General features: G+C 35.4%; 1 pseudogene; it reads right to left on the reverse strand.

The window, feature by feature from the left end:
* Positions 1-24,400: 24,400 nt before the first annotated feature.
* On the reverse strand, positions 24,401-25,326 carry LOC102535067 (UDP-N-acetylglucosamine transporter-like; annotated as a pseudogene).
* Between the last annotated feature and the right edge of the window lie 1,565 nt (positions 25,327-26,891).

Below are 26,891 nucleotides of genomic sequence, written 5' to 3' on the forward strand. Positions count from 1 at the left end.
CAGATTTAAATCACTTTATTATCTGTACTTCAGCAGGCTTAATATCACAAGCTTAATCATAAACCTGAGAAGAAAAATGAAGCAGTTAAATGATTTATTTAGGTTACTATTGGATATTGGGTATGATAATTATAGCCACCATTAATTCAAATCTTTCTTTGTTCTAGGCAGACATTATAGACAGTATTTCATTTAGCACTCACAGCAGTCTTTACAGGGAAAGGTCCTAGGCTTAGAGAATAAATATGTCCACCCATTCTGGGTGTAGCCCATAGGCAGCCTGGATGCACTGACAATGGGAAATCAGAACAGGTGACCAAAGGAGGTCCAAACACCAGGTGATGAAACATGAGCCAGGAAATCAAGTTGTCATCATGGAGGTCTAGAAGAACGTAGAAAGAATTCACTGAAGGTGGGCCAAAATCCATGTAAAGAATCCTGATTTCAGAAAACAGGCAGAGGACTAGAGACACAGGTAGCCTGCTCTAAGGACCTGGAAGTCAGTCACAAAGCCCCAACCAAAATAGTCAGGAATTCAGGGACACAAAGCTACTTTATGAAAGGACTATGGTGACAGCACAGAAGGGTTCCAGTTTCAAAGAGATGTAAGGGTAGGCAATCCTTGCCACAGCAGTGAGGTGCATTCTTGAAAACCTAACCCAAAATAACCATGTCGAAAGTAATTTTTTCATAAGAGATGATAGTGAAAGATTGTGTTATATAATTTCTAGGATACTAGGTATAGAGGCACACTCACTGCCTAAGAAGCAGCTGTGTGACTCATCCTAGACTTTATCCACCCCAGGGGAGTGATAAACACACGTTAGATTCAATTTCCCTCCTGGTACTGTGCTTCCTGTCACAGTCGAGTATCACACACACACACACACACACACACACGAAGTGTATGAAAGATGCTCCCACTCCTTTGTCTTTGATTTACTCATACATGGATTCTACCACACCGTCACACAAAAATTGTCCTCCTAATGGCCACCGATGACTTTCATATTGCCAGATCTAATGGAAGCTCCTTCATCCTCCTCTTCTTAATCTTTCAGCAATATTTGGTATTACTGGCTTGCACTCTTTTGCTTTAATACTTTCTTCTCTTGGCTTCTCTAACATCATCACAAAGTCCTGATGACAAATCTCTCACCTTTTCTGGCCACTCCTCAACACATTTATCTGAGTAGTCTTCTTGAATCAAATTCTATATGTAGGAAGTACTCAGAATTTAGTTCTTTGTCTTTTCTCATGTATATACTTCTTTTAGAGGATCTCGTTCATATCTGTTATTTCAAATATTTTTAAAATGCTAACGCTGTCTAGATTTTGATCTGTGGCCTAGACCTCACTTTGAGCTCCAAACCATTTGTATGAATTAGCTTACATCCATGTCAATCTACAAGCATCCTCCAAAGTCCCCACATCTTAGTAAGCTTGGGATGCCATAACAAAATACCACAAGCTGACTGGCTTACACAACAGAAATTTATTTCTCACAGTTCTGGAGGCTAGAAGTCCAAGATCAAGTTCCAGCCAATTCAATTTCTGATGAGACTGCTCTTCCTGACTTACAAGTGACCACCTCCCCTCTGTGTCCTCAGATGGCAGAGAAAGACAGAATTTTGGTGTCTCTTTCTCTTCTTATAAGGAAACTAGTCCTTTAGATTAAGGTCCTCCTTTATGACCTCATTTAACTTTTACCACATCCTCATGTTGGGGAGGAAGGAATTTTCCTCCACTCTTCCAGGTTCTTCTGGCTGATCTAAGAATCAAGTTGACATAAGACAGATTAACAGGAGAAAAAAATCAAACAAAAGTTTAATTACAGGTATACACAGAAGAGACCTAGAAAAGCTGAGTGACTCACCAAAATGGCTAAAGCTTTCACCTTAAATATCATCTTCAGCTCAAGGCAAAAAAACAAGTGGATAGTGCCTTGGGATTTCAAAGGGAAGGAAAGCAATTCACATGAAGTTGAAAAAGCAAATATTTGGTAAATAAATGTTTGCTGGGCCAGGCAGAAGCAATGAATACAGAATAGACTCTGATCTCTAGGTCCTGCTGAGTTTCTCCCACAATTAGCCCACACTTTTTACAGACATCTCTGGGGACAGCTCTGTTCTGGAAATGGGCCCACTATAAAATTTTTAGGCAGTGAGGAGGAGGGTCAATGTCTCTTCCTGAGTCCTTTGGGCCTAGACATTTTTCAGCTTGAAATAACATGCTTGCCAAAGAGACATTTTGGGGTGGCACATTTTATTCCCCTATGCTCACAAAGCCCTATCTCCAAATACACTTACATTGAGGGAGTAGGGCTTCAACATATAAATTAGGGGCCACAACCCAGACCGTAGCACCTTCTTTCTTCAGTCTTTCCCATCTCAGCAAATGGCACTACGATGCACCCAACTGCATAAACCCAAATCATGGAGTTTGTTCCTGTTACCTCAATACTTATAAACAACAGAATTTGCTGACATATTGGATATGTCTTCTCAGGATGTCTTGAATCAATAGACTTCCCTGATTCCCACTGCCTCCACCTAATTCAAACTCACTTTACTGCACTTGCACTTCGGCCCTTGTCATTCCATTCCAGCCAGTGTTATTTTTAAAATAAATGAGGTCATGTCATCTATGGCTTAAGACACATGAATTGTTTTCCATTGTACTTAGGGCCAAGCCCCAAACTGTTAAAGTGGATTATGAGTCCACGTTACCATGACCCTTGTCTATAGTCCTAGTCTCATTTTGAGCCACTTTACCCAGTACTTTCTATGGACCAGTTACTCTGACTTTTCAGTTTCCCAAACATAAAATTTTCCTTCCCAGTTCATAACCATCCTGCCTGACTTACTCCTACTTATCTTCCTTATTATTTGCCTACATGTTATTTCCCCATAAATGCATATTTCATCCCCAAACTCAGTTATGCCTTCCTCCTTTCTCCCTCACAGCTCCACAAAACTCTTCACAGGAAAATGATCTTTGTGACAGTCTTTCCCACTTGAGCTGAGTAGAAACCTTATTATTTTTATTTACTTCTGTAACCCCAATCCAAGACCCGTGCTTGGTACATAGTAGGAGTTCAATAAACACTTGCCAAGTGTTTTTTAATATTTGTTAAAAAAGCATTTGTTGCCTAATTGAATGAATGACTGAATAAATGTTAATGAATAAAGCTGCATCTATCAACCCGAGCTCACTTTACATGAACAAACAAACAAACAAACAAGCCTGTGTTTAGAAGTTGACATCTCGTTCAGCATTAACTGTCACAAATACTCAAGTGACAGGTATAGAAGTACACGGCTGGGAGACACTCAGTGGGTGAACCCCCCCTGTGAGAGCAAGCTATTTCCGTGCCCAGAGTTGAGGTAGCAAACAGTGACCACCGGTACCATCTCCTTACTGGATAGTACGCAACTGAGGGATCTTGCCACTTTCCCCATCTCATCTCAGATCGTGAGTTTTTGAGGAACAAGCCAGGCTGGTTTAAAATAAGTAAGTCAGTAAATAAAGTTTCACTGCATTTTTAAATGGTGTTCATTCAACCTTGAAAAACTGAAAATCTTAAAATGAGAATTGTGCACATTAAGAAAATGTAAGATATTAAGAAATTAAGATAAAAATTTCAGCTCCTGAATATTAAAAAAAAAATCAATGTCATATGAAAAGAAGGAAGTCTATTCTTTTTTTCCATTGAATTGTTGACTTCATCTTCCTTGACTTCATTAAGAAAAGTGGTTGTTCTTCCTGGAAATGAATCAGCTATGCCCTTAGTAAATTTCTAGTAGTAAATGCAGGTTAGAATATAATTTTTGCAAAAACTAACTTTGAAGGGATTCAAAAAATACCCCTAATACTTATTTTTATCCCAAGTAAAAGAAAATAAACTGAATATTCTAACTCTGGAGGAAAAGTTAGCCAAGAGGTGTGATCAAAGATATAGAAGAAACAGGGCAATATTAAAATTTCCATTACTCCACTGGCTCATAAAATATGTATTCTAAGCGGTTTAGTTGGACAAAAATGCATCATATTTTGAAAATTTTGGCATTTTCTGGCAAAATTCAAATGCATTTTTGTTATTAATGTAAAATACTCTTCACTTCAGATTTGGGGGAAGAGTATTAAACAGAAACATGCTGGAAATGTATAAACCTCATTAGGGAATTGGGAGAAATCCAACCACAGAGGTTTTTTGCATAAAGAAAGGCATACATGTTGGGGACACCATTCTACTTTCACTAATGCATTTCCATTGCAGAAGACTGAAAACCCCTCTTGTGGTTTCAACATTGTCATCTGAACATTGGTTATATATTTTCTGAATTTCATATAGATCTGGGAGGCAAAGGAAGAAGAGGCAGCATTTTGTCCATCTAAACACAGGTCCATCCAGGATATAATAAGTTTAAATGATTTGTATAAATTCCTCATAGTAGAAATTTGGGGAACGCCTGCCCAGTCCACTCTATTGTTTCTAGAATGTACCCCATTCACAGCTCCCTTTGTAGGAAGGGACGACTCACCACCACCTGACTTGGCTAGGGTTGGAGGCCAACACCAGAAAAACCACTGCATAGAGTGGGTTGAACTAATTAGATTCTTTCTCTTGAGAAGTTGTACTTGGAGACACAGGGACTATTATTTAGCTGATAGTGCATAATTGAGTTGAAATGTCAGGGCAAGTAGAAGAATAGGAACTCAGAAGAAAAAAAAATCAGAGATAAGGGGGAATCTTTGCTCTAGAAACAGAATAATCATGTAACCAATTTTTCTGTTCTAATGTCTGTCCCATATACTTTGGCTCTATGTCATTTCTTAGCCTTAAATGCATATGAGATTGTCTGTTTTAGCCTAAAAATACATTTCTTTTAACTTTAGCTGGCTTAAATGAACAACCAGTGATCCTAGGCTGATATATTATTTTACATAAAGCTTTATGACTCTAGTTAACCAGGTCCCCTTCCTCAGATTAGTCTGCATGGGTAGACACAGCTTGAATGTGTGTAATTAGACTCGACTCCTTAGTCAGCAACATCATGTCTATTGGTCAGTCCTTACACTTTCAAATTGACAATGGCCACAAAAAAGAAGCTTCTAGGGGCGATACAGTCTCCTGCCCTACTTCTCAGATGCAGATATAAAGTTCAGGCAGCATTCTTCAGAAACGGCCAGGAGGGAATCACTGCATCTGGGGTTTGGGCTCTAAATGCCAATCTCCTAGCAGTGGAAGGTAAGGCCTTTGAAGCTCTGTCCTAAAATGGCAGTGCTCTAAATAACACAGTGGAAACCTTTTGAGACTGTCTGCAAAAGAAATCTGCTGACGTCAATGGGAGTTTATCCTGAGGGCCTAAGAATTAGTCAAGTATTAATAAATTTTGCTGAGTTATTTCAATCTGATCTAAAAACTTTAGCTTTATCCTTCCTGAGGGTGGGTTGGAGAAGAGGAGGATGTGACTGTGTGGGAACACTTTGTTGTTCCCAGTGTTTTACTTGAAGATGTTACTTTGGAAGTTCAAGTTACAAAAAGCTTAGCACAAATTTTTATTCCTTTTTGTGCTTTGACTTGCATCTCCCTGCCTAACCCCATTTTAGCTTTCTCGCACTTACCTTGCAGGATTTAAATTTTCACTGATTGTCAGAAAAACTTCTGAAAATGGCATTTAAATTTAAAAGCACATGACTTTGCAGATGTTGAATATTTATTCACTAAGTTTTGGGATCTTGCCCTTTTCCCCATTGTTTTCCTTAAGAAATCAGCTTTTTATTTTTATGTTTTGGCAGGGTGGGTGTAAGCACTCAGAGTGATTAATTTCAGTGGAACCATTAAAGTAAGCAAAACCTATTAGATGTGGAGAAAGAAAAGACTTGCAACAAAAAGAAATGCTTTGGCTTTGGAAATGCATGTTTTTTCAAAACCATATACATATGAATGAGCAATTCCATATTTACCCAGTTGAAATTTCTTACTGCATAGACTAAAATTCATCATTAGAAAGACATATTTCTTTTTTAATATTTCAGGTGTCTAGCTAAAGAATGGTAAAAATAGACATATACTCATAATTTATTGTCCAAATAAAAATGTACTATGAATAATTACACTGGGACAGCAGGCATAAACTAGAGTATCTCACAAAAAAAAGACCCAGGTTGTCACCATTTTTTCCTAAAAGTTCAAAATCATTGAAAATAAGTTTTTCCAACTTTCCAAAGTAATTGAAACATTCTTTACTTAGTTCACAGAATTGACTTTAAAGATAAGATATCCGTGCTACACACAATTTCAGATTTATTGTCTTTCAGCTTTGAAGTTAGTGTTGCCTCTGCAATTATCTTCTACTGGTTACTTGGCTTCATAATTGTATTATTTGATATTTGACTTTTTATTGTGACATGTTATATATATATATACATAGATATATAGAAAAGCACATAAAACAGAAGTATATTAACAAAAGTATATTAACAAAAGTGTATTAAAATGATTATAAAGAAAACACCTATATAACAATCTCCCAGTTAAAGAGATGGAAAAGTACCATTGTCCTGAAGACCCTGAGAAGGCACTTGCTGACCAAAATACTTTGACACCCCCAAAGGGAGTCACCATCCATACTAAGAGAATTACTTAATTTTTAAAATAATTTTAATCCTGAAGTATGAATTCCTATGAATTCCTTTTACTCTTCTCCATTTTGTTTGAAATTTATATAAATGAAATTGTGTTCTATGTGTGTATGGGTTTGGCTTCTTCTGTTAGATATTTTGTTTTAAAGAATCATTCATATTGTTGTATGCAGATGTGCTTGTTCATTATCATTGCTGTGTGTTATTTCATTGTCTGTCCATGCCACTGATTGCTTTTTCATTCTATTACCACTAGACATTTGAGTTATGTTTAGTTTTTAGTCACTGAAAATAACAGTACTAGGAAAAATTCTTGTAGATGTCCCCTGGTGCATGAAAATATGAATTTCTGTAGGGGACACACTGAGAAAAGGAATTGCTGGGTAAGTTATGCATAACTTTACCTTTAGTTAAATTAGTAGTTAGTGGTTAATACTAAACAGTTTTCCAAAGTGCTCCTATATCCTCATACTATTATCAGCACTACTGGAGAACTTGTAGAAATTCAACTTCTCAGGCTCTTCTGCAGGCCAGCTGAATCCGAAGCTCTGAAGATGGAGCCCAGCAAGTTTTGTTTTAACTACTCCTCTAGGTTATTCAGCTGTAAGTTCAAGTGCAGTAGTTCATAAATTTTGCTGCACATTGGAATTACTTTGGGATCTTAAAAAAATACCAGTCCCTATTCTCTTGCTCCAGATATTCTAATTTAGTTGGCATGGGATGTCATCTGGGTATCAGGACTGAAAAGTGGTTCTCAGTCTCAGTTATCAAGTTAAAATCATCAGGGAGACTTAAAAAGCAAAAGCAAAAGCAAAGCAAAGCAAACAAACAAACAAACAAAAACCTGTTCTCCACAATGATTATAATTATATAATTATATTATGGTTGTCCTTGGGGGATAAAGAGCTTAGGCATTGATCTTTGTTTTGTTGTTTTTGTTTTGTTTCATTTTAAAATAGCTCCCCTGGTAGTTTTAATATGAAGCCAGGAATCAGATGGCTGTCTTAGGGTGGTGAATGATAACATTGTAAATGCCCCAGTCTTTTCCAACTCTCATCTCTCTACTCCCCTCACATCGCCCACTATCACTTTCTTTAATACAGTTCAGTTCAGGAGAAAAACAGAAAGAAATTTGATTCAACTAAATCATACAAATGTGTGAACAATGAATAGCCTCAAAGTCCCAGAATGATTTCTTATTTCATACTTAATTATCAAAACTGAATCTCTAATTGGCAGAGTTTCAGGTAGAGTAAAAAAACTGAAATAAAGAATAATTAGAAACAGAGCGAGCTATTTAGCAGTTTTTAAGTCACATAAAGCATAATCCAATTGAGAATGTGATAATCTTTTTTCCTTTAAAGTGTCCACTTCTAATTTGTCTTATAATCTGGTAAAGATGATTTGATTTTATTTTATTCATCTATTTCCCATTGCAAGATTTCCCTATTCCTTTCAAAATGGCATATAATGGAACATTTTGATAATGTTATAAAGTATTTCAAGCATCTTAGCAGAAAAAATATCATATAAATTAAATGTATTTCAAGAGGACAACTTAGTATCAATCTTCTATCATTTAAATCTTAAGTAATTATATTAAAAAAAGAGTTAGAATTAAAATCAACCAAAAATCAGGCCAAATTTTCAGAAAAGCGAGTATTTATTTAGTATTTAACCTGTTATTTCAGGTGGCTCTTAAATTCAAAATAACTTATCCTATTTCTGATCACTCCATAATCCACATTCTATCTCAAGATAAAGATATAGATTTCTATATTGAGCATGTTTGTCCCAACGATCTTGGTGAGTTCTGTTACCTTACAGCAATTTGATGTGTAGCAGATTACATGTAGGGCTTTTTTTTTAAACAGCCCTACTAATTTAATCAACACACATCTACAGGATAAAGCATTCAAAATTCTCAAACGAAATTATGTGTTTCATAGCTCTGGGGTGATTTGTTAATGAGGACTGGTCTGCAAAGGCGGGATCACATTTCTTCTGTCTGACTCCTAATTTAAATCTCTAGCATGGACCCAGATTCCTTCTCTTTGGTGATGCAAAATGCAAGAAGCCCCAAATATTAGCAAACTGAATACAACAAAGTGTGAAGAGTTATACACCATGACTAAGTGGGATTTATTCCAGGCATGCAAGACTGGTCCAACATTTAAAAATCAATTAATGTAATCCAACACATCAACACACTTCAAATAAAAAAATCACATGGTTCTATCAAATGGATGCAGATAAAGCATTTGACAAAATCTAGCATCCATTCATAGTGAAAAGTCTCTGTAAAGTAAACTGGAATTGAGAGGAGCTTCCTCATCTTGATAAAACAATCTCCAAAATACCTAAAGTTATTATATTTAGTAGTGAGAAATTCAAATCTAAGATTTGATTGATACACTAAGATCAGGTACAAGACAAGAATGTCCCCCTCTTACCACTCCTTTCTGACATTATACTGGAAGTTCTAGCTAATGCAATTAAGACAAAAAATGTGTTACTGAATTAGGCATGAGATCCCCTCTTGGGTCCTAGCTGAACTGAATTCCCCTCACCCCTACCCCAGCTCAGTTAGGGAGTTCTTTCCTACTCAGTTTTGTGCTGCCAATAACAAAAGTGAATTTGGTCTAAGCAAGATAGCCTTTTATTCAATGGCCAGATAATGGAAAAAGGGACCTTTTGCTCTAAAGGCACCTTATCTCTGAAGGGAGAAAAATAGGGGACTTATAAAGGGTAAGGAAAGTGCATCATCAGAAACTGGGGGAAAAGGAGGGGATTTCCAGGAATAGCCAGTATATGTGCAATCCCCCAGGCTCCCTTGCACACTGCACAAATTGTGCCTAGCAGAGTACAACTCTCCCCTTTAGAAAGATCTTAGCAGGGTAATAAAGCAAAGGTAGCTTTTGGATACTTTCAGGTTTTATTTGTGCAGGTGCATTCCTGTGGTCCACTTAGAGCTGGTTCAGTCTGGCTTTGTCACCAGCCTTTGTGGCATTTTGTTGATAAATCATTTCTAGCCTGCATAGTTAATTTTTTTTTTTTTGCACATGGGGCCTGGGCTGCACAATATGGGGGGAAAAAAGAAATAAAAGATATGCATATTGGAAAAGAGAAAGAAAACTGTCTCTGTTCACAAATGACATAATTATCTATGTAGAAAATCTGAAAGAATTAATGAAAAAGCTGAACATAATAAGCAATTATATTAAGCTTGCAAGATAACAAGGTCAATATACAAAAGTCAATTACTTTCCTATATGCCAGTAATGAACAAGTGAAACTTGAAATTAAAAGCACAATACTATTTATATTATCACCCTGAAAAAGAATAAAATACCTAGGTATAAATCTAAAAAAAAAAAAGGAAAATTTTTGTATAATAAAGAAAGCTACAAAACTTTGATAAAAGAAACTAAAGAAGAACTAAATAAAAGAGGAGATATGCCACGGTCATGGAGAGAAAGACTCACTATTGTCAAGATGTCAGTTCTTCCCAAAATTATCTATAGATTCAATACAATCTTGATCAAACTCCCAGCAAGTTATTTTGTGGATATTGAAAAACTGACTCTAAAGTTTATGCAGAGGGGCAAAAAATCTAGAATAACCAATATGACATGGAAGGAGAAGAAAAATGTTGTAGGACTAGCCCTACCCACCTTCAAGACTTACTGTAAAGCTACAATAATCAAGATTAGTTTGGTATTGATGAAATCATAAAATACATCAATGGAACAGAGTAGACAGCTTGGAAGCAGACCCACACAAGTATAGTTAATTCATCATTGACAAAGGAGCAAAGACAATACAATGGAGCAAATACAGTTTCTTCAACATACGGTGTGGAAACAACTGGACATCCGCATGAAAAATATTAATTTAGACACAGAACTTAGACCGTTTGCAAAAAAAATAACAAAATGAATCACAGTCTTAAATGCAAAATGTAAAGCTATAAAAGTCCTAGAAGGTAACATAGGAGAAAGCCAGATGGCCTTCAGAATACGGGTGATTTTTTAGATACAGTACAAAAGAGGATCCACAAAAGAAAACATTGATAAAGTGCAGTTCGTTATAATTTAAAAACTTCTGTCCTGCAAAAGACAATGTCATCAAAATGAAAAGACAAGCCACAAATCTGGAGAAAATATTTGTAAATATCTGATAAAGAACTGTTATACAAAATATACAAAAAATACTCTTAAAACTCAACAACAAGAAAATAACCAATCAGATTTAAAAAAAAAAAAAGACCTCACCAAAGAAGATATACAGAAGGCAAATAAGCACATGAAAATATGCTCTACATCATATACTATCATGGAAATGCAAATTAAAACAACGAGATGCCACAGCACACCTATTAGAATGGCCAAAATCTGGAACACTGGCAACACTTATTGCTGGAGAGGTTGTGGAGCAACAGGAACTTTCATTCATTGCTGGTGGGAATGCTAAATGGTACGGTCAATGCAAAATGGCCCCAGCACACACCTCCAAGGGGAATGAGGGGGATATCATGGACTGAAGCCTTTTCTTCTATTGTTGGCTCTGGTCAAAATGTTCTATGTAATTCATCTCAAATCCTTGTACTTTATAAGGGGAAACCTAGAAGAAACCCAACCAGTATGATGTTTTTTAAAGATTTTTTTTATAGCAGTTTCAATTGCACAGCAAAATTAGAAGAAAGATACAGAGATATCCTATATCCTTCCCTGCCCTGTACTAAGACATTTTATTTATTTTTTAAATTGTGGTAAAATAAATATAACACATAATTGACTATTTTTATGTGTACAATTCAGTGACATTAAGTACAGCTATCAACACTAGTAATTTCCAGAACTGTCTTGTTCCTGGCTTTCACCATTGAGTATGATATTAGATAAACAGCATCAGAAAACATAAAACACATAAACCAATTTAACGAAATATATGTAAGATCTCTATATGAAAAGATACAAAACATTACTGAGAGAGAGAGAAAAAAAAAGTCCTAAATAAATGTGGAGCTATAGAATGGTTATGGATTGAAAGATATAAATCTTTGCACTGCAGGCTTACATCAAAAGAAAATCTAAACAATTACTGAGCTCTAGTTAATGATATACACACCGAAGCATTTAGGAGTTGTATAGTAATATCTGCCTTGCTTTGAAATGCATGAAATATAAGATGGTTAGATAAATGACCAAAAAAGTACTATTAAGTGGTAATGGTAGAACCTAAGTGGAGGATATATAAGTGTTTACTATAAAATTTATTCAATAATACTATATATTTGAAAGTTTTCATAATGAAATATGCTATATGTATGTTTATATAAATTAATTTATACTTGCATATGCATGTATGCTTATACTTGCATAAAATATTTTTAGAAGGATATCCTAGAAGCTAGTAATTGCAGTTGGCTTCTAGAGGTGTAACGTATGGCTGAAAACAAGGGTGGCACAGAGAGGCTTCCTGTATTTCTGAATAAATACCACATGCATATTTGATATATGTAAAATGGAAGAAAGGACATCTGTAATTAAGACTTCCCCACCCTAACTCATACTCAATAAATCACAGTTACTCTATCTTACTCTATTTTTATGATGCATGAAGTTATACTGTATACACACACACACACACACACACACATTTATTTGTTAATATGTTTACTGTCTGTTTTTCAGAATATAATGTAAATTCTATGATGGCAGGAACTTCGTCTGGCTCACCATTGTGTCATCAGTCTCTAGCACAAGAAAGGAGGTTTTCAATCAAAACAAACAAACAGACAAATCAGACCTCGCCAAAACTTGACCATTTGGTATTCGCAAGAGAGCAGTCAGGGGGAAGTGGTGTCCAGGTCTGGGCAGGGAAGCTTAATGCTATTGGCTATCTGGATGAGTACTGAAATCAGAGAGAGCTATCAGAAGGAATGTGGGGGGAAACCAAATATAGACGACTTTATCATCTCTAACGCTGGAACTCAGCTTTATTCCCTCTGGACATTGATGTGTCCACATTAGGACATGCTTTTGGGCACAGCCTGGGATCCCAAACATCCTACTGAGGGCTCTGGAGGTTTTTCTCCCTCTGTGCTCTGACCACTATGGATGCTCATTATTAAATGCTAACTCTCTAGGCTGCTGCTGAAGCTACATCTCAAATCTGAACAGTGGAGGGTCTTCCTTTAGGAGGCCTATCTTGACTCTCACTTGAAATAGTCATTTCTCTTCTCAATATAGTGCATTTCCCGAGGATCAGTTTTCAGTTAAATCAAATCAAAATCCCAAGTTCTTTTTGCTTCTTATTTTCTGCCTTTTCAGCCCCATGCTTCCCTTAAATTCTGGGATTACCTCAAGCAGCGCACAGCCCACGGGTGGGAAGACTCCTGCTTTCTCACTGGCTAAGCTTGAGGGCAAAGTTTTGATTTCTTTGACAAGATGGATTTATTTTTGGAGATATTAGTATGACTCACCCCTCCTGACATTTGTTTCTATAAAAACTAACTTCAAAATGTCACACTTCCAACTCTGCACAGAGTGAGAAAAGCTGCCATAGCAATTGAATTCAAAGAGGGCCCCACTTGAGAATTTCTTTTATCCTGCTTTGTCTAGCCTCCCTCACTTTAGCTTCCTGGGATTGATACACCTCTTCCAGAGCCACATCCTGCAGGTGTTTGTGTGTATCTGGGGGTAGGAGGCCCTTTACACAAGCCAAAATAAAATAAACCAGTGTTTGCATCACTGTCTCTGTACATGAATTACTGGCTACAATATTGGTTACAGCTAAAGTATACATATAGTTCACATACCAAATAAATATTAAACACTATAAATAAATACTAAAAAAATTGTTTGAAGGATATACAACAACACAGGAAAATGTTTCTGATAAAATATTTAGTAAACTACATTTCCCTTTTCTTTCATTTAGTCCCCTGAAGGGAATTTCACAGACTCAAAACAGAGGATAACAAAGAATGTGGAGCAACTGGTAAGTGTGTCATGATGGATTTCAGTGTGAAGTGAAAAAAGAAAAAGGCAGGCAGCAAAATGAATGGATAAAGATGTAAAGAAATGCAAACATATTTCCAGATGCAAAGTTTATTGTGAAGCTGAGATTTTAAGGATTTTATTTTCTCTGTCAAAACTTTTTAATTTTAAAATAAAAACAAAGTATCATAAACTCAAAAAATGCTACTTTATCAGTGTTCTGTAAATGAATATATGAGTGTATATTTTAAATGTATTTACTTTTAAAGTTTGCAAATTCTTAGATTGGCCACATTAAAGGATTCAAGGCATCCAGTAACCAAGTGGTCTAAGTAGAATCCACAGCGACTTAATGTGTCAAAAGGATATTATAGAAATCAGTTAAGAGAACCAGGGGATGGGTTCTGGTTAGCAGACATGAATCAGTAACAGTCTGAAAGTGCTAGGAAAGGCCTTCTTATATATCCAAATTAACAAGAAAATAAGAGAAATAACTCAACTAAAATTCCCATCTGGAGATAATGACCCTACTAACCAGCCAACAGAGTTAAAGTATTTACCAAGCACTCATCATGCACTGAGTGCCCGTATCTGGGCTGGGCTAAGTAAGTCCATGGGAGAAATACTACAAATAAAATAAAGTATGTCAGTTCTTAAGGAGTATACAATCCTTAAGTAATACAGAAAGGCAATCTTCAAGGCTTAAAAGATGCGAGGCAATTAAACATGCAAAGGGAATTTACATAAGGGAAAACCAGGGGGATTGTGAAAAACCCACGATAACAAAAAGGATTTTGGTTGAGTCTTGACTGATGAATGAGAGAAGGAAAAGTATTTCCAGGGGGAAAATCAGTCCGCCTCGTGACAGATGGACAGCCAGAAGCTCCAGAAGCCACAAGCTGCATTTAATGTATTCTAATGTTTCCAGAGATAGTCACAGATTCTCAATAAAGACTGTTACAAATGAATGAATGAATAAGCGGGTGAAGGAATGAGTAGGTACAGTTTGAAGCGAATTGTGTACATTTTAAAATTATGGTGAGGGTTGGAAACTTGTGTGCGCTCTGCTCCCGACACTTCTCACTCCCAGCAGGGTCATGCCGTGAGTGTTAACTAGGAATTTCTCAAGTCTCTGTTCTCCAGAATCTGACTCAAAGTTTTTGTTGTTGTTGTTCAGCTCTCCTTTGTCCTTCGTTTTAATTCCTCCCTTCCTTTCTGCTCTTTTCCTGTGCTTGCTTAGTTTGCTGCCTACTCTGTTAGTTCATTAGGCTGGGGCCATTTTGGAGCTCCCTCTGGACATTGTTTTCATTTCCTTCCACGCTGTAAAAATGGGGCAGGGGCAATTCTATCACTGTTCTGCGCTCAGCCCTCAGGGTCTTATCTAAAAAGGGTTTTTCTGAATTGGGTTAGGAGTCTCCTCCACTGATGCTGTGGTGAGTCTGCTGACAGAAGGCTGGATTCCATTTAGATTGACCCCGTTAATTCATTTGAGGTTCTATAATTCATTTGTGAGCCAGGATAGATATAGTCTTTGCCCTCATGGAACTTAGATTCCAGTGAAGGAGAAGATGTGAGACATAAAAATAAGGATGGACTTAAAATGAAAGCAGTCATTAAAGGGTATTAAGTTAAACCGAGATACAATCCCTTTTTTGTGTTAAGAGATCACTCTTGTTACTATGTGCTGGAGACGACTTGAAGAGGTAAGGGCAAACAGCAGGTGGTCAGTTGGTGACAATAAAATAGACCAAAGGAGAAAAAAAATGATGCTTGGTACAGAGATAGTGAAGATGCAAATAATGGGTGTATTATTACAAGGGATTTGAGCGAAAGAAGGCAAGAACGATGTTTCACCCTTGAGAACCTTGCCAATCAGTGGAGTCCTAAGGCTCTACTAGCTTTGTATTGCTCTTGACTCACAGCAGAGAGTTAAGAGGGACCTGAATATTACTTTGCAACAACTCAGCTTCGAAAGCAAGTTTTCCAGTGTAAGTCATTGTCAGATTCCATGTCTCTGTAGTTGGGCAGCACTGGAAGTTTGTCCAAAGCCATAAATATATGGTGGCCAAAGATTCAAAAGCATCTGTTGGCTCCATGCACACAGTAAAATATTATCTGATTGAAAGCTGACTTCATGAGATTTTATGCCTTTCTGAGGAAATCATACCATAGAGGTCCGTCACACAGACAGTTGAGATGATATAAACAGAACAACTTGGATTTATTATCTCCACTCATTTCCTTAGTGTATAGCAATTGGATAAATATATTTCTCCCCTCTCTCGCATACAAAAGCTCAATCGTGTCACTATAGCATTATCTGCAGGGTTTTTTTTTGGTTTGGGTTTTTTTTTTAAAACTATATCTTACCAGATTAAAGGCATTTTCCACTCTGGATTTATTCAAATAGAAATCATTGTTAAAACATAAATGTGACTTGAAAAAGGGAAGAAAAGAATGCAATAGGTAGTTTTAAATTTTTATTTCAAATTACCTTTACAAAGGAAGGAGCAAGGTCAAGAAGCAGAGGGTAGTTTATATTGGGGATTAGGAGTTGGGATGGGTGGAAAAGCAGGTGTTTCAGAATTTAGTATGCAGAGAGGAGGGAGAGTGGTACAGGGGAAGAGAGAGGGGAAGGAGGAAAGTAGAGGAAGGGAAGAGGAAAGGACAGAAGCAGAAGATGGGAGTATAAGATGTGCCTATCTCACACATTTCACGTGAACAGCCTAGTGCACAAGTACACTGCAACTGAATTCTGGAACTCATTTGTGTTTAGACTGTACTCTCTTTTTGAGGATTGATGTTACATGACCAACCAACCATGCTGTTTAAAGGGCATATTACTTTAAAAATTATTCTCTCTGAAAATACACTGCAATGGAAACTAATCCACGGGGCTCTAAGTTAAATATATCTCTATTTCTTTGAAACTTCATTAGTCACTATTGAGAATAGAAGTAATACAGGAGAACAAATCTGACTCTGTATTGAATCTGTTCCTGTGGCTTTAACCACGGTGCAGTTTTCCAGGCTTAGCCTTGTTAGCTCTGCACCTTGTGTGAAACAGTGTTGCCTTTTGCCTGAAATGTACAGGAGAGCCTGTTCTCAGGGCTCTGACCTTTAAGAATGTCAGCACTTCTGTAGAGAGGGCAAGTTGCCAAATAGAAAATAACCTTTGTTTTGTTGGAGGTTTACAGGGACACCATGGAGTGGCCTGACCCACATGGACAGCTGCAGGAACAAAGAATTCCTGCAGGAAAAAGTTTGCAACAATGAAACACACCTCCTCCCTTGGTTTTTTGTTTTTTGTTTTGGTTTTGGTTTTGGGTTTTTTGGGGGGTTTTTTGGGGTTTTTTTTTTGTATAAAAGGAGCCTGTATTCTGACTGGAGCAGGATGGTTCTCCAAGACATTAGTCGGCCATTCTCTGTCTGCTGGCTTTTCAAATAAAGTCGCTTTTTCTTGCCCCAACACCTCATCTCCCAATTTATTGGCCTGCCATGCAGCGAGCAGAAGAAGTTTGGACTCAGTAACATGGAGGCTGCCTCTGAAGAGCAGCAGCAGGGAGCCATGATAGGCTTGCACACTAGGAGAAGAGGAGGAGAAAGCAAGCATCATTAAGGTTCCCAGATTTAGCTCAGGCTGGGTGGTCCCATTTCCAGGGCTGAAAAATATAATATTTTCTTGCTATGATCTATGACATAGGACGTTAATAGTCATAGTAGAGGTAATCCTGGTGTAGGTAGCATTTCCTGTCTTGTGGCTTTTGTATTCTGTTAGGGCAAATGTGATATTTTTTAAGATTACCGAAACCTTGAATACCTACCTGTGTTGTGAGGAGTTTCTAGGCTCACTGAAATGTTACTTACTATTATTTACTCTCTGTTCAAGCAGGTTCAAGGGTTTCCTTCAACAAATATTTATCAACTGTCACCAAAGTCCAAGTTAAAAGACTCAGTGGTAAGACTAAAATAATCCATAAGGCATAGTCCCTGTCTTTGAGGAGCTTAATTAATTGTACTTGATGTGTGAGCATTCCTTCATGACCAAGAATTGTGAAAGTTTTGTTGTCAATCTATATTTTCAGTATTGCAGCGGGAGCTTAAGGAAATTGATTATTTTCACTTGGATACTTTACTCGTAGTTGACACATGGCCAACGGGTCAGTGGCAGTACCATGACAATTTCTGTATGTGAACTGAGTTACAACAGTCTGAGCTCTTGCCTGCTCTTCACCAGTGCCAGCCCTCTGCAATGGTCCTGAATTCAGTCTCTTCTAGCTTACAGATCTCTGACTTAATGTCTGTTAAATACAATTTTGAGCCTCCAGTAAGTAGGAGGAGAGAACCGGTCACTTCTGTCCATCACACTATATCATTCAAGTTATAAGTAAGTATATAAATATGCTTTATTGATAAGAGATTGAAATGAAGAGATACACTTTAAACCTATTTGATGTTCACATATTATATTCCAGTTGCCATTCTTTCATGAGGTTTATAATAATAAAATAAATTAGTAATACAAGGAAAAATTAAGTGATACAAGGAGAAATATACCACTCCACATTCGTACTGGAAGACTTCAGTAATTTTTTTCTCAGTAACTAATAGACCAAGAAGACAAAAAAATTCACCAAGACTGTAGAACACCTGAACACCATATTTACAAATTTGACCTACCTAAGTATATATAAGACTGTATATGAAGCTCTCCAACACTTTCTTTTTAAGTGCACATGGGACATATACTGAAGTATGAAAGCTCATAAGGCAGTCAACAGATTGAGGATTCAAATCATACCAAACATGTTTGCTGATATTTAGAGCAGAATGATGTTAGAAATAATTAAAAAGTTACCTAGAAAATTCTCTTATATTTGGAAATTAGGAAATACACTTTTATTTATTTATTTATTTTTACATTTTTTATTGATTCATAATCATTTTACAGTGTTGTGTCAAATTCCAGTGTTCAGCACAATTTTTCAGTCATTCATGGACATATACACACTCATTGTCACATTTTTTCCTCTGAGGAAATACACTTTTAAATAGTTCAATAAACCACAATGAAGATTAGAAAATATTTTTAAACTGAATAATAATGAAAATAACACATCTGAAAACTTCTGATACAGCTAAATCCATGCCTAGAGAGAAATTTATACACTTAAATATGTATATTATAAATTACAATCAATTATCTAAGCATCCATATCAAGAAGTTAGAAACAGAAGAGAAAATTAACCCCCCAAAATAGGAGGAAGAAAATAATGAAGAGAAGAAAATAGGAATATACAAGTTAAAATAAGACTATCAGGGTAAAGTGAAAAATTTTACAGAAATATATGGATGGAAAGAACAAAATTCTAGAAAAATACAACTTACCATGTCTGTCCACAAAAGAAAGAGAAAATCAGATTCGTCTTATATCTATGAAGTAAGTTCTACTCCTTATTCAAAACCTTCCTCAAAAGAAAATTCCATGCCCAGATGTTTTACACCAAATGTTCGGTCATTGCTAACGGTTAAAGAAATGATGCCATTAATCTTACAAAAAGTTTTCTAGAGAATAAATAGGAATGAATACTTACAAAGATGTTTTCTGAGCTGTTTGTAATCTCGATATCAAAACCTTACAAATACATTATTAAAAAAGGACACATAATAGAGTCAGTGTGATCTCTTTCAAAATCCCAGGGGTGTTTGTATGTGTGTGTAAATTGGCAAGCTATTTCTAATATATATATATATATATATATAATATATATAACATATATATATAAACTAAAAGTTTAATAGTAACAAAGACAATCTTGATGAAGATGACTACACATGGAAGAAACACTATTTCATATATCAAGACTTGTTATGAACTATATTAAGTCATATGCTTTTTGTATAAGGATAGAAAAATAGACCAATGATTTAGAATAAAGATTTTAGAAACAGATCCATATATATGGAAACCTGAACCATGAAAATGTAAATACTTTAGGGTTATAGGAAAAGATTGTTAATTCAAACAATAGTGCTGGAGCAATTAAATATCTATAGTGAAAGAGGGTGGTGGAAATCTGACTTCTAGCTCATACTTAAATATAAACTCCAGATGAAATTACATGTAAACATACAATATAACTTTTATATTTGTTACTTTTAAACTTGACATGAAAAGCATTAATCTGCCTATTATTGGAATTAATATATTTGCATTAGTAAAAAGATTCCACTAAGAGATCGAAAAGGCAAATCCACAAGCTAGAATACATACTCAATACTTACATCTGATTAAGGACTCATTTCTAAAAAATACAAAGAACTCCTATAAATCAATAACAAAGACAGTCAATCAGATGAAAAACTGGCAAAGAAACCCCAGAAACCTTGAAAAGGAACTTCAAAAATTAGCAAATCCACATGATCAATGAACATTGAAAAGGTGCTCGTTGCTCATCAAGAAATGCAAATTAGAGTCACAATTCGAATCCACCACACATCCACCAGAATGAATAAAACTTAAAAGACTGCCATGTCAAATATTTATGAGCACATGGGGTAACTCAATTCTCACACACTGCTGATGGGAATATAAAATGCTACAGCACTTTGGAAAACTCTTTAGCATATTTGCTAAAGTTGGAGGCGGGCATATCCTTTGACTCATGTATTTCAGTCCTAGCTATATCCAACAGAAATGCATGTATTTGTGCAGTTATAATAGCACCAAACAGCATACAGTTCAAATGTCAGTCAACATAGATTGAAAACCAGATTGTTGTATATTATAGAGTATGTTATACAATGATAATGAGTAAAATTTAGTTTAATGCAATATGAGCAAGTCTCAATAGCGTAGCATTGAACAAAAGATGCCAGACATAAAATTAGTCCATTTATAAACTTTTGAGAAACATTTTATTCTATAATTAATCCAGAGAGTTACAAGAATTAGAGGTCTACTGTAATATCCAGGAAATCTATAAAGATATCTTTTAGAATTATAGTAGTTGGAAAAGAAAGACTGTTGATATTGAAAGCAAAACAAAACAAAAAAGAAAACCTCATGAAAATTAAACAATTTTAGGAATTGTTTTTTCTGCAGTGCATTTTTAAAATAATACACCTATTTTAATATTCTGTTAGCCAATGGATTTAAATAGCAAATGTTGAAACAACAAAATTGAATTACAATTATTCTCAAAACATCCTAATTTTGCCTATGTGTCAATAGTTGTCAATTATGGTAATATCCTCCAGAAAAGTTAGATATTTGGTAAAGCAAGGCACACAGTACTAAATTTTGATAAAGGTGTTTTTTCTTTGGTCCTATAATTACCTCAAATATGCAACATATCCAGGATATTCTTAAGATGATTTTCAATATAGCATAAATAACTTTTATAAACTTTTTCTTATATAGAGTATATATTTATATGTAATTAAATATTGTAACAATGAAAGTGTAAATAAAATGAGCGATGCTAAACCTGGTTTTTAAAAACAAAACAAAACAAAATAAAACTCAGGTGAATGACTATATATGACATTTTAAAAGTCTAATAATTTGATATGTAGGAAAAAATGTATCAATTCTTAAGAACAGTCTGTATTACACCAAATCTACTGAGCACAAAATCAGTTTCCTCTCAGATTCTGTCTCCTTAGAAATAGACTAAATATCAAACTACCTTTTCTTCTCTGAAATGGTGACATTCAATATAAATTGATGTAAACATTTAAGTTTTGCATCTCTAAACTACATTTTTCACATGAACGTAGCCTATAACACCTATAAAAATCACTTATTAAGGAATTGATATTACTGCATTGAAACATCTACATGTTGCATTTTGAACTTTTCTTCCAAAATACCATATTCTTAATTTTTATAGAACTATCAGTTGGTACTCTTCCCCCATGAGTTAGCACATTTTTATAATGAGCGAAGTAGTTGAGAGATAACATGTAAACTTTAAAAAGTGTAAGAATTTAAATAATTAATGAATCATCGTTATAAAAGGCTGATACAATAAAGCTTCTGGAGGTCATCAAAACACAGAAAATGGCATTATCTGTGTATATGACATGATCTAAGATATAGGTCTACCTTCTCAAATATGATTATTTCCTTATAAATTAAAAATTATAACCTACACAATCAAATCGCTAACATTTTCAAACTGACTAGAAAAGCAAAATGTAGATTATGCCTGTATAATAAAAGTTTACTTAGAAAATATACTTTAGACTATTTCCCCCTTTCTTAGAACTCTTGATTACATTTTATAAACTTACTGGGAATCTTGAAAATTTTGTTATCTTGGGCAGCTGAGAATGTTATTATTATAACTAACATGTCTGATGTTCAATAATTTCCTTGTATCATTTTTTTTACTTAGCATAATTTTTTTTACATTTTTTATTGATTCATAATCATTTTACAGTGTTGTGTCAAATTCCAGTGTTCAGCACAATTTTTCAGTCATTCATGGACATATACACACTCATTGTCACATTTTTTTCTCTGTGATTTATCATAACATTTTGTGCATATTTCCCTGTGCTATACAGTGTAATCTTGTTATATCATTTTTTGAAGTATTTAAATAGGGATAGGCTAAACCTGAATGAAAAATTATGAATGCTTATGGAATTAATACGTAAATACCCAACCAGTACTTCAATGTGAACCGAACACAAATCTTTATATTTAAAGTCTGTGCATTTGCAGTATTTCAATTTCACTTAGCAGCAGGTAATAAAATGTAAGTCTGAATGTTGTTACAGTCTAAAAACACCATTCTCAAAACGTGGTAAAGTTATTAAACACATACTCTAAAAGGTGGTCACTGAAAATTATTAAGTCAGGGTTGCAGAAAGTTTGCTTGGTGCCAATTTGGAATCACCAGCAAATTAATTTAAAATACTTCATAATTTTAAACACTTTTAAAAACTCTAGGTGGAATAGATTAGGTCTCTGTCCATACAGACTAGGTTTGCATCAGCAAAGTAACAAAGCCGGGCCTAATTAGCCAAGTGTTCCCAACAGTTTGTAACATAGTATTTTTGAGCCAAATTTTGTTTTAACAAAATCCGTTAGAACTAAATAAAAATACTTATTTTTACAGTTTTGATATTATTAGAACAGGAGACTTAAAAATATATAAAGTATGAATTTAAAAAGTAAAGTAAAATACTTCATACACAGTAAGTAATTTTGTCTCTAATCAATAATTAAACCTGTATACCAATTTTAGAAAATATTTGTGCCCACCAATTCATTTGATCATTTCTGTTACCTTTTCTCTCCCTGAATGAATTTATTAAATAACTCATGTAATTTGCAACCTCAATTTCAGTGATAAAATGGAAAAGAAACCACTATTTTAAAGCTCCTTTCTGGCAGCTTTTGTAGGGCCACAGAAAGGGAGGTCAGAATTCAGCTGCCTCTTCAAGACATGTGATCAGAGTATTCCCAGGAATGTTGAGTTTATGAAACACCTAGAAAGTTCTTCTGAGCAGCCTTGAATTTATAGTTATAGTTCCATTTAAAATAATGTAATATCATGGCAATCTGGAATGCCTCCAAGAAAAGTCATTTTGGTCTCAATTCCCTGACATCTGTACTAATAGTTTTTTGGTAGTTGTTTTGTCAAGAGTTGTATATTAAAGGAAGTTTTTACAGATCAATGAGAAAAATATTCATTTTAAAACATTCTAGATGTGTATAGTATATGCTTTGATAATTCAAAATTCTCAAAATGGAGATATTAGACAATAATTTTTTTAATTATTAAATGATTATTTAATCCCTTCAAATTACATTTTAAAACTTCAATGGAAATTAACACACACTAAAATTTAATTTAAAGTAATATTAAGGATTTATCTGATTTACAGAAAAGAAACACAATAAAGGGGTTAAGGACAAAACTCCATTAGTGTAAAAGTCATTGGCTACTGTCTAGCAGAGGAGCAACTGGATTCCTTACAGCACTTTTGAAGCACTAAAACATCTTAAAATGTAAATGGAGAAATGTGTATATTTCTTTACATTAAATTTAAATATGAATTTTATTATCTGATAGATCAGACCCAGAATGTTACTTTACCAATTTTTATGCAGTTGAATTTTTCCAACATACAGCAATCCTTTGTTTAGTAATCTTTTGTATAAGTATAAAAATCTCAGATACATGAAAATGTTTTTCAAATCATACTTCTATTTCTTCACAGCTTTATAGGTAATTATAATTTTCAAACGTTGAATATTCCATGTGATTTGATACATGTGTTCAGAAAGAGTAAGAGAAAAGACATTTAATAAGATTAAATATGTGACATTTGCAAAAATTGATATCTGACATTTATTGTGTGCTGTTGCAAAGAGTGTATAGGGTATTTTGGCAGCAATCAAAAAGTAAAATGTTTTAAAAACTCAGATTTCAAATTTCTTCTGATAATTATTCTAACCCCTGGAAATACTTTCAAGTTCTAATTTCTAGATGCAATAGGCATATACATATATTTTATCCTTAAATGTTGATATTTTCAAACCATTTGAACAATAAGATCAGGTTCAACATGATGATTTCTTCTTAGAACCTGTAGCAGTCCTCTGCGCAAGATTAACGTTGAGCTTCCCAGGGCACCATTGCGAAAAACCAAAGGTAGTATTGGGATTACACTTTAGTGGGATTTCCTGCAGGTTTGGGATCATAACCGTATAGGAAAGTAGCTGTTATTACAAGGATGGCTCCAAGGGAAAAGACACTGGTTGGCACAAAATCTTGTAGCCCAAAATAGGATATCAGTGTTGATAAAATTATGGACAAAGAGGTTGCAAATCCTTTTAAAATATTACCCACATACTTAATAACAGGAGCTATTACGAGGCCTCCCAGTGTCTGAAGACTAACATCTGTTCAGGTCAGCCAGTTATATACCTGAAGGAAACCATTCTTTGATATTGTTCTCCATCATGAATATATACACTCATTAATCCAAATATACTCCCAAGGAAACTAAGTTGAATATTTGTTATCCATACTGATTGTTTGGTTTCTTTTAAGATTTTCTCAAAGTAAACCCCGGCAAAGCCACTTGAAAAACATGCTGTGAGCACTGCCGTGAGGCCTACAAAGTTGAGCACCAGCGGGAAGTTCCTTAGAACCAAGCTCTTGAGAATCTGAGGGCCACTGTACAAAAGCACATCCTGTCATCAAAATTACTAGGGAAAGCCACTGGTCCACACCTAATTTTTTTTTTTTACTAAGCATAGATACAGAAAATAATGCCATTGTAAGAATTTTCAACTGATACGTGACCTGGTTAAGTAGCTGCATCTAGATCTGACGGTGCCACATAGGGTAAATTATTCTGAAGAGTGTGTATCCCTGACGGAATAGCAAGTGTAAGAGTTTCCATTGGTTTATTAAGAATTTCGTGATATAGCATTCGATTCAGTCCTCCTGGACTACATTTGCTGGCTTTGTAGACTAACAAAATACAGGCCCTTATCTTAAAAAGTTCGGCACAAGCACAGCGGGAGCAGAATAGATAACAAGGCCCCTCCTCTTTTAAAGCCCGAGAGTAACGCATCGTTAGAACCGAACTGGTGGTCTGAAAGACCAGAATTCCCAAGGAATGGTATTCTGGGCTGGCTGACATCGTTTCACCTTCATTTGCCTCCGGGACGGCTCGCGAGCTGCGCGCACTCGGGCCGGGGCTCAGCTCCCCGGGCGCCCCAGGCCGCCGCGCGTGCGGGTCCCTTGCGACCCCTGATGTGCAGCGCCGCCGGCTTCCACCGCCGTCGCTGCCCTGCAGTGCATCTTTTTTAAACTGGTTTTGATCACTTTCATCAGCGATGTCAAATGATGTGTTGATAAACCAGCTTTTAAAATAAGCATTCTAATTTGTAAAATTTACTGATTTCTATAGTGTAAATATTCCCACCATGGCTCATTTCAAGCTATCCAATAGCTTGAGTGAGTAGGAGCTAGCTTCAACATAGCTCTGAATGTAACCCATAATTAATAACGTATTTAAGACCTCGCAAGTGGTGTCCCTTAATTTTGAATTAATCGTGGCTTTGGTGCAACCAGTTTGAAAGCGGTTTTGTGGTGTTTGTGACAAAAGTTTGCTGAGACAATAAAGAATACTGAATGAATGTAGTAGTATGATGCAGTGGAGAAGGCAAAGTATTGTAAATCAAAACCCTAGGACAAGTATTGCCTATGATGGTAACATTCTCCATGCTTCCCATATTTCTGGGAACACACCTGCAAGTTTTTGCCATGTATTGGCAGGTAATTTTGCAGACATGACACTATACAATAACTAAGTGTTCGTTCAATAACTTACTTCCTTTTCAGATTTAATTCCCTTCATACAGTGTTTGATCTACCCTTTCCTGTTAGGATGTTGTTCTTACTGGCAGAGAAGAGAGAAGGTAAGGACTGAGTCACTAGGTTTACTCTGACATTTGTTAAAATTATAGCTTTGTCCAGTCAATGCATCTAGACTATCTTATGGATCTGAATGTAGCTGTGAGAAAGTGTGTGTACACTGCACTTACACTTTCACATGAGCGCTTTTTTCAGTGTCTGGTGCAGGGGCCCACACTTAGGATGCATTCAGTAAAACACAGTATTTGTTGGAATAAATACATGAGAAAAAGTAAAGAATACGTAAGTGAATGGATTCCAGGTTTTAGCACTCATAGCATACTCTTACGATGTTGAGTCACTCTGCTGAACTTTTTCTTAGACAACATCTTCTGTACATGGTTTATTAAAATTGGGCATATTGGATTGCTCACTACTTAGAAAACAAAGGTTCCTTCATTTACTTCTCCTTCCAAAAAGATGATTAGTATGCAACTATTTATAAAATATTGACTTTAGACAGCTAAATTTGAACCTACTTTTAAATCTTTGCCTATGTGAACCGTGGAATCTATTATTTTTATTGTTTCAAAGTCTGTTTTTCTAAAGTGAAGACCAGTGATTTCTCAAATTAAGGTCAGAAGTAAATCACTGAGTCTGTAAAGACTCTTAAATCAGGAAACCCCAGTCCTGGAATTTTGTCAGATAAGATGTGATTGTGTTGTGACCGCAGATTAAATTGTTATTTAAAATTACATATAACAGTACGATTCTGTATCTCAAGGCCAGACAGTTGAGCAAATGTCTTTTTTGCTTTTTTCTTTTTTAAATTTTGTCTCAAGAAAAATA

The sequence above is a fragment of the Vicugna pacos genome, chromosome 33 (genome assembly GCF_048564905.1).
Source record: "Vicugna pacos chromosome 33, VicPac4, whole genome shotgun sequence".
NCBI lineage: Eukaryota > Metazoa > Chordata > Mammalia > Artiodactyla > Camelidae > Vicugna > Vicugna pacos.